The 11,368-nt window shown below is 42.7% G+C and overlaps 1 non-coding gene across 1 annotated transcript; it reads right to left on the reverse strand.

The window, feature by feature from the left end:
- Window positions 1-968: 968 nt before the first annotated feature.
- LOC112746129 (small nucleolar RNA R71) lies at window positions 969-1,076 on the reverse strand. The gene has a single exon (XR_003174027.1). It is a non-coding gene; the product is annotated as a small nucleolar RNA R71 (small nucleolar RNA).
- Between the last annotated feature and the right edge of the window lie 10,292 nt (window positions 1,077-11,368).

An 11,368-nucleotide genomic window follows, 5' to 3' on the forward strand; every position in this document is an offset into this window, starting at 1 on the left:
CAAATTTGTTTCAACTAACTAACTAACTTTTTGTTTGTTTCTTATCTTTTTCAAAACCACCTAACTAACTCTCTCTCTCTCTCTAATTTTCAAAAATATCTCCCTCTTTTTCAAAATTTCTTTTTAATTAAACTAATTATTTTATTTTTTATTTGAATTTTCGAAAAACTACTAACCCTTTTCAAAATTATTTTTCGAAAATTACTAACCCTTTTTCAAAAATTATTTTCGAAAATCCTTTCCCTCTCTCATCTTATTCTATTTAATTATTCATCTACTAACATCTCTTCCTCACATCACTCACCAAATTCGAACCCCCTCTTCTATCTGTGTTCGAATTTTTTCTTCTTTTCTTCTTCTACTAACAATAAGGAACCTCTTTACAGTGACATAGAGGATTCCTCTTCTTTTCTTTTTCTCTTCTCTTTCTTATGAGCAGGGACAAAGAAAAAGGCATTCTTGTTGAAGCTGATCCAGAACCTGAAAGGACTCTGAAGAGAAAACTAAGAAAAGCTAAATTACAACAATCCAGAGACAACCTTATTGAAAATTTCGAACAAGTAAAGGAGATGGCAGCCGAACCCAACAACAATAATGCAAGGAGGATGCTTGGTGACTTTACTGCACCAAATTCCAATTTACATGGAAGAAGCATCTCCATTCCTGCTATTGGAGCAAATAATTTTGAGCTGAAACCTCAGCTAGTTTCTCTGATGCAGCAGTACTGCAAGTTTCATGGACTTCCATCTGAAGATCCTTTTCAGTTCTTAACTGAATTCTTGCAGATCTGTGATACTGTTAAGACTAATAGAGTAGATCCTGAAGTCTACAGGCTCATGCTTTTCCCTTTTGCTGTAAGAGACAGAGCTAGAATATGGTTGGACTCTCAACCCAAAGACAGCCTGAACTCTTGGGATAAGCTGGTCACAGCTTTCTTAGCCAAGTTCTTTCCTCCTCAAAAGCTGAGCAAGCTTAGAGCTGATGTTCAAACCTTTAGACAAAAAGAAGGTGAATCCCTCTATGAAGCTTGGGAAAGATACAAACAGCTGACCAAAAAGTGTCCTTCTGACATGCTTTCAGAATGGACCATCCTGGATATATTCTATGATGGTTTATCTGAGCTATCAAAGATGTCATTGGATACTTCTACAGGTGGATCCATTCACCTAAAGAAAACGCCTGCAGAAGCTCAAGAACTATTGACATGGTTGCTAATAACCAGTTCATGTACACTTCTGAGAGGAATCCTGTGAGTAATGGGACGCCTCAGAAGAAGGGAGTTCTTGAAGTTGATACTCTGAATGCCATATTGGCTCAGAACAAAATATTGACTCAGCAAGTCAATATGATTTCTCAGAGTCTGAACGGAATGCAAGCTGCATCCAACAGTACTCAAGAGGCTTCTTATGAAGAAGAAGCTTATGATCCTGAGAACCCTGCAATAGCAGAGGTAAATTACATGGGTGAACCATATGGAAACACCTATAATCCATCATGGAGAAATCATCCAAATCTCTCATGGAAGGATCAAAGGCCTCAACAAGGCTTTAATAATGGTGGAAGAAACAGGTTTAACAATAATAAACCTTTTCCATCATCCACTCAGCAACAGACAGAGAACTCTGAACAAAATACCTCTAATTTAGCAAACTTTGTCTCTGATCTATCCAAGGCCACTGTAAGTTTCATGAATGAAACAAGGTCTTCCATTAGAAATTTGGAAGCACAAGTGGGCCAGCTGAGTAAAAGGATCACTGAAATCCCTCCTAGTACTCTCCCAAGCAATACAGAAGAGAATCCAAAAGGAGAGTGCAAGGCCATTGACATAAGCACCATGGCCGAACCTGTAAGGGAAGGAGAGGACGTGAATCCCAAGGAAGAAGACCTCCTGGGACGTCCAGTGATCAATAAGGAGCTTCCCTCTGAGGAACCAAAGGACTCTGAGGCTCATCTAGAGACCATAGAGATTCCATTGAACCTCCTTATGCCATTCATGAGCTCTGATGAGTATTCCTCTTCTAAAGAGAATGAGGACGTTACTGAAGAGCAAGCTGCCAAGTTTCTTGGTGCAATCATGAAGCTAAATGCCAAATTATTTGGCATTGATACTTGGGAAGATGAACCTCCCTTGTTCACCAATGAACTAAGTGATCTGGATCAACTGACATTGCCTCAGAAGAGACAGGATCCTGGAAAGTTCATAATACCTTGTACTATAGGCACCATGATCTTTAAGGCTCTATGTGACCTTGGTTCAGGGATAAACCTCATGCCCCTCTCTGTAATAGAGAAACTGGGAATCTATCGGGTACAAGCTGCTAAAATCTCATTAGAGATGGCAGACAATTCAAGAAAACAGGCTTATGGACAAGTAGAGGACGTGTTAGTAAAGGTTGAAGGCCTTTACATCCCTACTCATTTCATAGTCTTGGATACTGGAAAGAAAGAGGATGAATCCATCATCCTAGGAAGACCTTTCCTAGCCACAGCAAGAGCTGTGATTGATGTGGACAGAGGAGAATTGATCCTTCAATTGAATGAGGACAACCTTGTGTTTACAACTCAAGGATCTCTCTCTGCATCCATGGAGAGGAAGCAGAAAAAGCTTCTCTCAAATCAGAGTCAAACAAAGCCCCCACAGTCAAACTCTAAGTTTGGTGATGGGAGGCCACAACCAAACTCTAAGTTTCGTGTCAAACCCCCATATCCAGACTCTAAGTTTGGTGTTGGGAGGTCTCAACAAAGCTCTGCACATCTGTGAGGCTCCATGAGAGCCCACTGTCAAGCTATTAACATTAAAGAAGTGCTTGTTGGGAGACAACCCAATGTTTATTTATCTAATTTTCATTGTTTTTCATGTTTTATTAGGTTCATGATCATGTGGAGTCACAAAATAAATATAAAAATTGAAAACGGAATCAAAAACAGCAGAAGAAAAATCACACCCTGGAGGAAGACTTTACTGGCATTTAAACGCCAGTATGAAGCATGTTTTGGGCGTTCAACGCCAGAACAGAGCATGGTTCTGGCGTTGAACGCCAGAAATGGGCAGCATCTGGGCGTTTGAATGCCAGAAATGCACCCTGGAGGAGAGCTGGCGCTAAACGCCTAGAACAAGCATGGTTCTGGCGTTCAACGCCAGAAATAGGCTACAAATGGGCGTTCAACGCCCAGAACAAGCACCAATCTGGCGCTGAACGCCCAGAGTTGTGTGCAAGGGCATTTTGCATGCCCAATTTGGTGCAAGGTTGTAAATCCTTGAACACCTCAGGATTTGTGGACCCCACAGGATCACCTCAGGATCTGTGGACCCCACAGGATCCCCACCTACCTCCACTCACTTCTTCTCACCCATCTTTCACACAATCCCATAAACACTCTTCCCCAAAACCCTTCACCAATCACCTCAATCTCTCTTCCCCATCACCTCTTCACCACTCACATCCATCCACTCTTCCCCATAAACCTACCTCATAAACTCCACCTACCTTCAAAATTCAAAATCAATTTCCCACCCAAACCCACCCTAAATGGCCGAACCTTCACCCCCCTCCCATCCCTATATATAACCCTCCATTCTTCCTCATTTCCACACAACACAACCCTCTCTTCTCTTCTTGGCCGAAACACAACCCCTTCTCCCTCTCCTCCATTTCTTCTTCTTCTTCATCTATTCTTTCTTCTCTTGCTCGAGGGCGAGCAAAATTCTAAGTTTGGTGTGGTAAAAGCATAAGCTTTTTGTTTTTCCATTACCATTGATGGCACCTAAGACCGGAGAATCCTCTAGAAAAGGGAAAGGGAAGACAAAAGCTTCCACCTCCGAGTCATGGGAGATGGAAAGGTTCATCTCCAAAGCCCATCAAGACCACTTCTATGATGTTGTGGCCAAGAAGAAGGTGATCCCCGAGGTCCCTTTCAAACTCAAAAGAAATGAGTATCCGGAGATCCGACATGAAATTCAAAGAAGAGGTTGGGAAGTTCTAACAAACCCCATCCAACAAGTCGGCATCCTAATGGTTCAAGAGTTCTATGCTAATGCATGGATCACTAGGAACCATGATCAAAGTAAGAACCCGAACCCAAAGAATTATCTCACCATGGTTCGGGGGAAATACTTAGATTTTAGTCCGGAAAATGTGAGGTTGGCATTCAACTTGCCAAACATGGAAGAGAACGCACGCCCCTACACAAGGAGAGTCAACTTTGATCAAAGGTTGGACCAAGTCCTCATGGACATATGTGTAGAAGGAGCTCAATAGAAGATTGACTCAAAAGGCAAACCGGTTCAACTAAGAAGACTGGACCTTAAGCCTGTAGCTAGAGGATGGTTGGAGTTCATTCAATGCTCAATCATTCCCACTAGCAACCGGTCTGAAGTTACTATAGACCGGGCCATCATGATCCATAGCATCATGATTGGAGAAGAGGTGGAAGTTCATGAGATTATACATCAAGAACTCTACAAGGTGGCTGACAAGTCCTCCACTATGGCAAGGTTAGCCTTTCCTCACCTCATTTGCCACCTATGCAATTCGGCTGGAATTGACATAGAAGGAGATATCCTCATTAAAGAGGACAAGCCCATCACTAAGAAAAAGATGGAGCAAGCAAGAGAGCCCATTCATGGAGCTCAAGAGGCGCATGAATCGCATCACCATGAGAGCCCAGAGATGCCTCAAATGCATTTTCCTCCACAAAACTATTGGGAGCAAATCAATACCTCCCTAGGAGAATTAAGTTCCAACATGGGACAATTAAGGGTGGAACATCAAGAGCGCTCCATCATCCTTCATGAAATAAGAGAAGATCAAAAAGCAATGAGGGAGGAGCAACAAAGACAAGGAAGAGACATAGAAGAGCTCAAGGACATCATTGGTTCCTCAAGAAGGAAACGCCACCATCACTAAGGTGGACTCATTCCTTATTCTTACATTCTCTGTTTTTCGTTTTCTATGTTAAGTGCTTATCTATGTTTGTGTCTTCATTACATGATCATTAGTAGTTAGTAACTTTGTCTTAAAGTTATGAATGTCCTATGAATCCATCACCTCTCTTAAATGAAACTATTTTAATTCAAAAGAACAAGAAGTACATGAGTTTCGAATTTATCCTTGAACTTAGTTTAATTATATTGATGTGGTGACAATGCTTCTTGTTTTCTGAATGAATGCTTGAACAGTGCATATGTCTTTTGAAGTTGTTGTTTAAGAATGTTCAATATGTTGGCTCTTGAAAGAATGATGACTAGGAGACATGTTATTTGATAATCTGAAAAATCATAAAAATGATTCTTGAAGCAAGAAAAAGCAGCAAAGAACAAAGCTTGCAGAAAAAAAAAAAGAAAAAAATATAGGCGAAAAAAAAAATTAGAAAGAAAAAGAAAAAGCAAGCAGAAAAAGCCAATAACCCTTAAAACCAAAAGGCAAGGGCAAATAAAAAGGATCCCAAGGCTTTGAGCATCAGTGGATAGGAGAATACTGGAAAATAAAGTGCTTAGGGCCACGGCCAAGACTCATAAAATAGCTGTGTTCAAGAATCATCATACTGAACTAGGAGAATCAATAACACTATCTGAACTCTGAGCTCCTAAAGAAGCCAATCATTCTGAACTTCAATGGATAGAGTGAGATGCCAAAACTATTCAAGAGGCAAAAAGCTATAAGTCCCGCTCATATGATTGAAGCTATGTTTCATTGATAGTTTGGAATTTATAGTATATTCTCTTCTTTTTATCCTATTTGATTTTCAGTTGCTTGGGGACAAGCAACAATTTAAGTTTGGTGTTGTGATGAGCGGATAATTTGTACGCTTTTTGGCATTGCTTTTAGTATGTTTTTAGTAGGATCTAGTTACTTTTAGGGATGTTTTCATTAGTTTTTATGTTAAATTCACATTTCTAGACTTTACTATGGGTTTGTGTGTTTTTCTGTAATTTCAGGTATTTTCTGGCTGAAATTGAGGGACTTGAGCAAAAATCAGATTCAGAGGTTGAAGAAGGACTGCTGATGCTGTTGGATTCTGACCTCTCTGCACTCAAAGTGGATTTTCTGGAGCTACAAAACTCAAAATGGCCCGATTCCAATTGCGTTGGAAAGTAGACATCCAGGGCTTTCCAGTAATGTATAATAGTCTATACTTTGGCCGAGTTTAGACGACGTAAAAGGGCGTTGAACGCCAGTTCTACGCTGCTGTCTGGAGTTAAACGCCAGAAACAAGTCACAAACCAGAGTTGAACGCCAGAAATACGTTACAACCTGGCGTTCAACTCCAGAAAGGGCCTCTACACGTGTAACATTCAAGCTCAACCCAAGCACACACCAAGTGGCCCCGGAAGTGGATTTATACATCAATTACTTACTTCTGTAAACCCTAGTAGCTAGTTTATTATAAATAGAACTTTTTACTATTGTATTAGACATCCTGGATTGTATTTTTGATCCTGTGATCACGTTTTAGGGGGCTGGCCATTCGGCCATGCCTGGACCTTTCACTTATGTATTTTTAACGATAGAGTTTCTACACTCCATAGATTAAGGTGTGGAGCTCTGCTGTTCCTCAAAGATTAATGCAAAGTACTACTGTTTTCTATTCAATTCATCTTATTTTGCTTCTAAGATATTCATTTGCACTTCAACCTGAATGTGATGAGCATGACAATCATCATCATTCCCTATGAACGCGTGCCTGACAACCACCTCCGTTCTACCTTAGATTGAATGAGTGTCTCTTAGATCTCTTAATCGGAATCTTCGTGGTGTAAGCTAGAATGATGGCGGCATTCAAGAGAATCCGGAAAGTCTAAACCTTGTCTGTGGTATTCCGAGTAGGATTCAATGATTGAATGACTGTGACGAGCTTCAAACTCGCTAGTGCTGGGCATAGTGACAGACGCAAAAGGAGGGTGAATCCTATTCCAGCATGATCGGGAACCTCAGATGATTAGCCGTGCCGTGACAGGGCATCTTGGACCATTTTCACAAGAGGAGGGGATGTAGCCATTGACAACGGTGATGCCCTTGCATAAAGCCAGCCATGGAAAGGAGTAAGACTGATTGGATGAAGACAGCAGGAAAGCAGAGATTCAGAGAAACAAAAGCATCTCTACACGCTTATCTGAAATTCTCACCAACGAATTACATAAGTGTTTCTATCCTTATTTTATTATATTAAATTTCGAAAACTCCATAACTATTTTATATCTGCCTGACTGAGATTTACAAGGTGACCATAGCTTGCTTCATACCAACAATCTCCATGGGATTCGACCCTTACTCACGTAAGGTATTACTTGGACGACCCAGTGCACTTGCTGGTCAGTTATGCGAAGTTGTGAAGATATGTTTAGACCTTGGTTCTGTGCATCCGTTTTTGGTGCCATCGCTAGGGAATCAATTTCGTACAAAAATTCACAACCTGAGTAACAATTTCGCATACCAGCGCCCATACGCGGATACAGGCCCATACATTTTCCAGAGAGTTGGGCCACTCTCACGCCAATACTAGGCTAATGGCATAACCGCATGCACGCGTATGAGCACTGCGCGCATACGCGCCGATATACATATTTTGCAATGCACGTGATGCCGCGTGCGCGCCAGTCCGCTGAAGCAGTTTCCAGGCCTCCAACCCAAGAGTTGTGCCAGTTCTGGGCCAGCATTAAGCCCCTAGCCCAACTCACCCCACGTGGACACACACTGTACGCGTCCGCACCCATGCCTACATCCCCCATCTACGCGAAAGCGTACTTGACGCTCTCGGGCCACTCGCTCAGCTTCCCATCCACGTGAACGTGCACGGTGCGCGTACGCGTGGATTCAAATTCATATACCCCTAGGGACGCGAAGAGCACAGCGCAGTCGCGCACCCTAACCCTTTTCCCAACGTCTCTCCCTCTTCGTCTCCCTCAAACCTCCATAGCCACCTCAATTCGCACAACCACCCACCACCGCGCTGGCGACGCCACTATCGTCGCCACCATCCTCTCTTCTCCTCCAACCTCTCTTCTTTTCTCTCTTCTCACTCACCCTCTCACTCTCACTGCTCTGCCGCTGCAACAGCCGACGACGCCGTGACCCGCCGCTGATGACAGCGCTGCACCACTGTTTCCCCTTCCAATTCCCTAGCCTCGCTTTCTTCTGTTCTGCCTACGTCCCAGGATCACCCTGCCTCCGCCTCTGCTCTATTTTCTTTACTGTCTCTTATTAATTTTGTTAGTTATTTTTAGTTAGATAGCTGAGTAATTCTGCATATGAGGCTAGATAGAAATAAATGCGGTTAGGTAGTTAGGATGTGGTTAGATGATCTTAGGCCTGATAAGTGCTCCGTTTGTGTTTATTTGTTTGAATGTTACATGCTGAATGATGCGTGGTGTGCTCTATTTTATATGTTCTATTTCACTGCTGTCTTGCTTGCTTAATGCTGCCAAGTCATATGAGTTCCTTGATTGTGTTACATGTTTGATATGTTGAATTCATATGACTAATTTTTGCTGCAATTTGCTATCCGGGAACATCCGATTTACTGCCGGAATGCTGCCCAACTTTCTAGAAATTGTTTTTGGTTTTAAACATGTTACCTATAACTGAACTTCGTGCTTTTGGAGTTGAGTATTCATCTGATTACACGAAACTCAATTCTTAGGTAACTTTGGGTTGGTTTTTCCATGTTTATTATGTTTCCCGTGATTTGCCTTGAACCCTCACATGCTTTTGCCTTCCAAGTTAATCAAATGCCTTTGGATTGTGGTTCACTCATCATTTAATTTAACTTGCGAATTTGTTGAATATGGTTCATGCATTTGCAACAATTGGTGAATTCAACTTTTGTAACTCTTTTTCACTCAAATTAGTTTCTAACTTGGTTTATGTTACACAAAGTGCATTTCAACCTTTGCAACACCAATTATTGCATTATCAATGACCGCGACATTGATTGATGACTTACTTTCAATTAATTGCTTCTTTTGCAATATCATATTTCATCATCAATGACTGCTTCCTCCTCATGTTTATGAGTATGCTTGTTATCCATACTTGTGATTCATTGTGATTAAGCAAATGACCATCATACCCGTAACCTTTGAACCAGTTTTCTAACTTTTAACTTGCCTAACCTGCTGATTTTGCTTTTAGTTTTCAACTAACTCTTTAATCATTCTTTTTGGGTATGATGCTCATTGGGATTAATGAACAAGCATGGTGCATATATTACTTGAATTCTTGGTTTATGGCTTTTGTGTTGAATGCTAATTCCTGTTGCTTGTACTCCAAGTTTTCTTCCTTTTAACTCACTTCATATTAATATGCCATTCCTTGCTTTCCATTCCCCTATTTGCCTAGTTGTTTATATCATGCCATATTTGCTTTCAAGATGGCCAATAGAGGAAAAGCAAAGGCTACTACCTCAAGAAAGAGGAAGAAATCTCAAGCCTCTACCCTCTCTCCTTATGCCAACTATGCAAAGAACCCACTTAATTAAGTGGATAAACAGAATCAGCTGCTACCACCCACTGACACATACAGATTTCCCAATCTTTACTGCGAGCTGTGCTTCCGTACCTATCGAAAGACAAAGCTGAACATTGAGAAGAAATTGGCCCTTCCCAACGACCTGAGGAGCTCCATTAATACTCGTATTCAAGAATTGGGCTTAGGCTTTGTTGATAGGGATTTGGGAAGAATAAACACTTCATGGGTCAAGGAGTTTTACTGTAACCTCTTCCGCATGACTGTTGAGTCAGTCCACCTACGGGGCGGACAGGTTTTAGTGAGTGAGGCTACTATTGAGGGTGTTTCACATTGTCTACCCCGGACTGGTGACATATGTGTATACCAGCAGGAAGAGATAGCTATGAATGCTATGACCTTTGATTATGAGGCGCTGAATTGCGTTATTGCCATACCGAACACCCCTTGGGTAATGAACTCTAACAACCAAAGGCCCAAGGGGATGTTATTTGCTTATTTGTTTAGAGAGGCTAGGACTTGGCAGCAGATATTCGCCCACTATGTCCTCCCTACTACCCATTTTTTTGAGATTCCGATGGATATGCTTCTTCTGATTGGCTGTGTCATAGAGGGGAAGGAGGTATACTTCCCCCGATTGATCAAGCGATCTCGTCCCTCATCTGTGGCCTCCTACCATTTTCTACATTGGTTACTCGCATGATTGAGTTAGCCAGTGCCCCTTGGAGGGACGATGACGTGACACCACCACCCCTAGACGACGATGAGAAGGAAGTTACTATTCTGTGGGGTATGTGGGTGCACAAGAAACCCCCATCCAGGCGCCACTCTCGAGCTAGAGCAGCAGTAGAGGTAGCTAGACCTTCATCCTCTACAGCAGCGGCAGGACCCTCTTTTTCTCCAGGAGCAGTAGCACCTTTACCACCACCACCAGCACCCGAGCCGACATATTAGCTAGTACAGTGCCTATTTCGGTTCATGGAGCACAGCGAGCATCGTATCATGCGACGTCTCGGTCGCATAGACCAGGTGTTTGTATCATAGGGCATTGAGCTACCCCCTCTCCCCGATTCTCCCACTTCCGATGAGGAGGATCACGAGGCAGAGCACGAGGAGGAGCATGTTGCGGAGCCGGTTCAGCAGGAGGCTCCTCCATAGACGCAGGTTACTCAGGAGACCCAGCAGCCTCCCGAGGAGCCAGTGCCCCAGACAGTGCCCCATCTGAAGCTAGATGCGACTGTTGACCCTCACCATGAGCCCGATCAGTAGCATCGAGGACGATGCTTCATCTTAAGTGTGGGGAGGTCACCGTCGTCGCCGTCAGTGGATTTGGTGAACATTTTTCGGACACTATCACTTAGTCCATACCCTTATCAAGAAGAACCACCTCTGTATTATGAGCCTTTTCTCCCAACAAATGAACCCTCCTATCCACCCCAAGCTCCCATAGATGATACCTTTAGTGCTATTCACCAAGGGCAAAGAGAGCTTTAAACCACACTTACCTCTGCTCTCACCGGTCTCACCTCTACTCTCCAAGCTCTTATATCCCGTGTGGATCCATTCTTTACCCCCAATATTCAACCCTCAAGCTCTGGTGCACTTACTTTTCACTCATGTCCATCAATCCAAGAGCAACATAATCCCAATTATGCTATTGACATGGAACAAGAGAGAAGGGATCGTCTTAGGGACGTAATGGATCGGGTTCACGCATACATACTTCAAGAGAAGCAAGAGGAGACCCAAAAGGTGGAGGTAGGAGAGACCCTTGAGGACTTAGTAGATGCAGAACCTTCATGGGAAACTCAAGTCATAGAGCCTCCTTCCAAGACGTTTGAATTTGATGTTGAGGAGGGTGTACAACCTCGAAGGCATATCATGGTTGAAGACATTGAGGAGGT

Source organism: Arachis hypogaea, chromosome 14, assembly GCF_003086295.3.
Source record: "Arachis hypogaea cultivar Tifrunner chromosome 14, arahy.Tifrunner.gnm2.J5K5, whole genome shotgun sequence".
Lineage (NCBI taxonomy): Eukaryota > Viridiplantae > Streptophyta > Magnoliopsida > Fabales > Fabaceae > Arachis > Arachis hypogaea.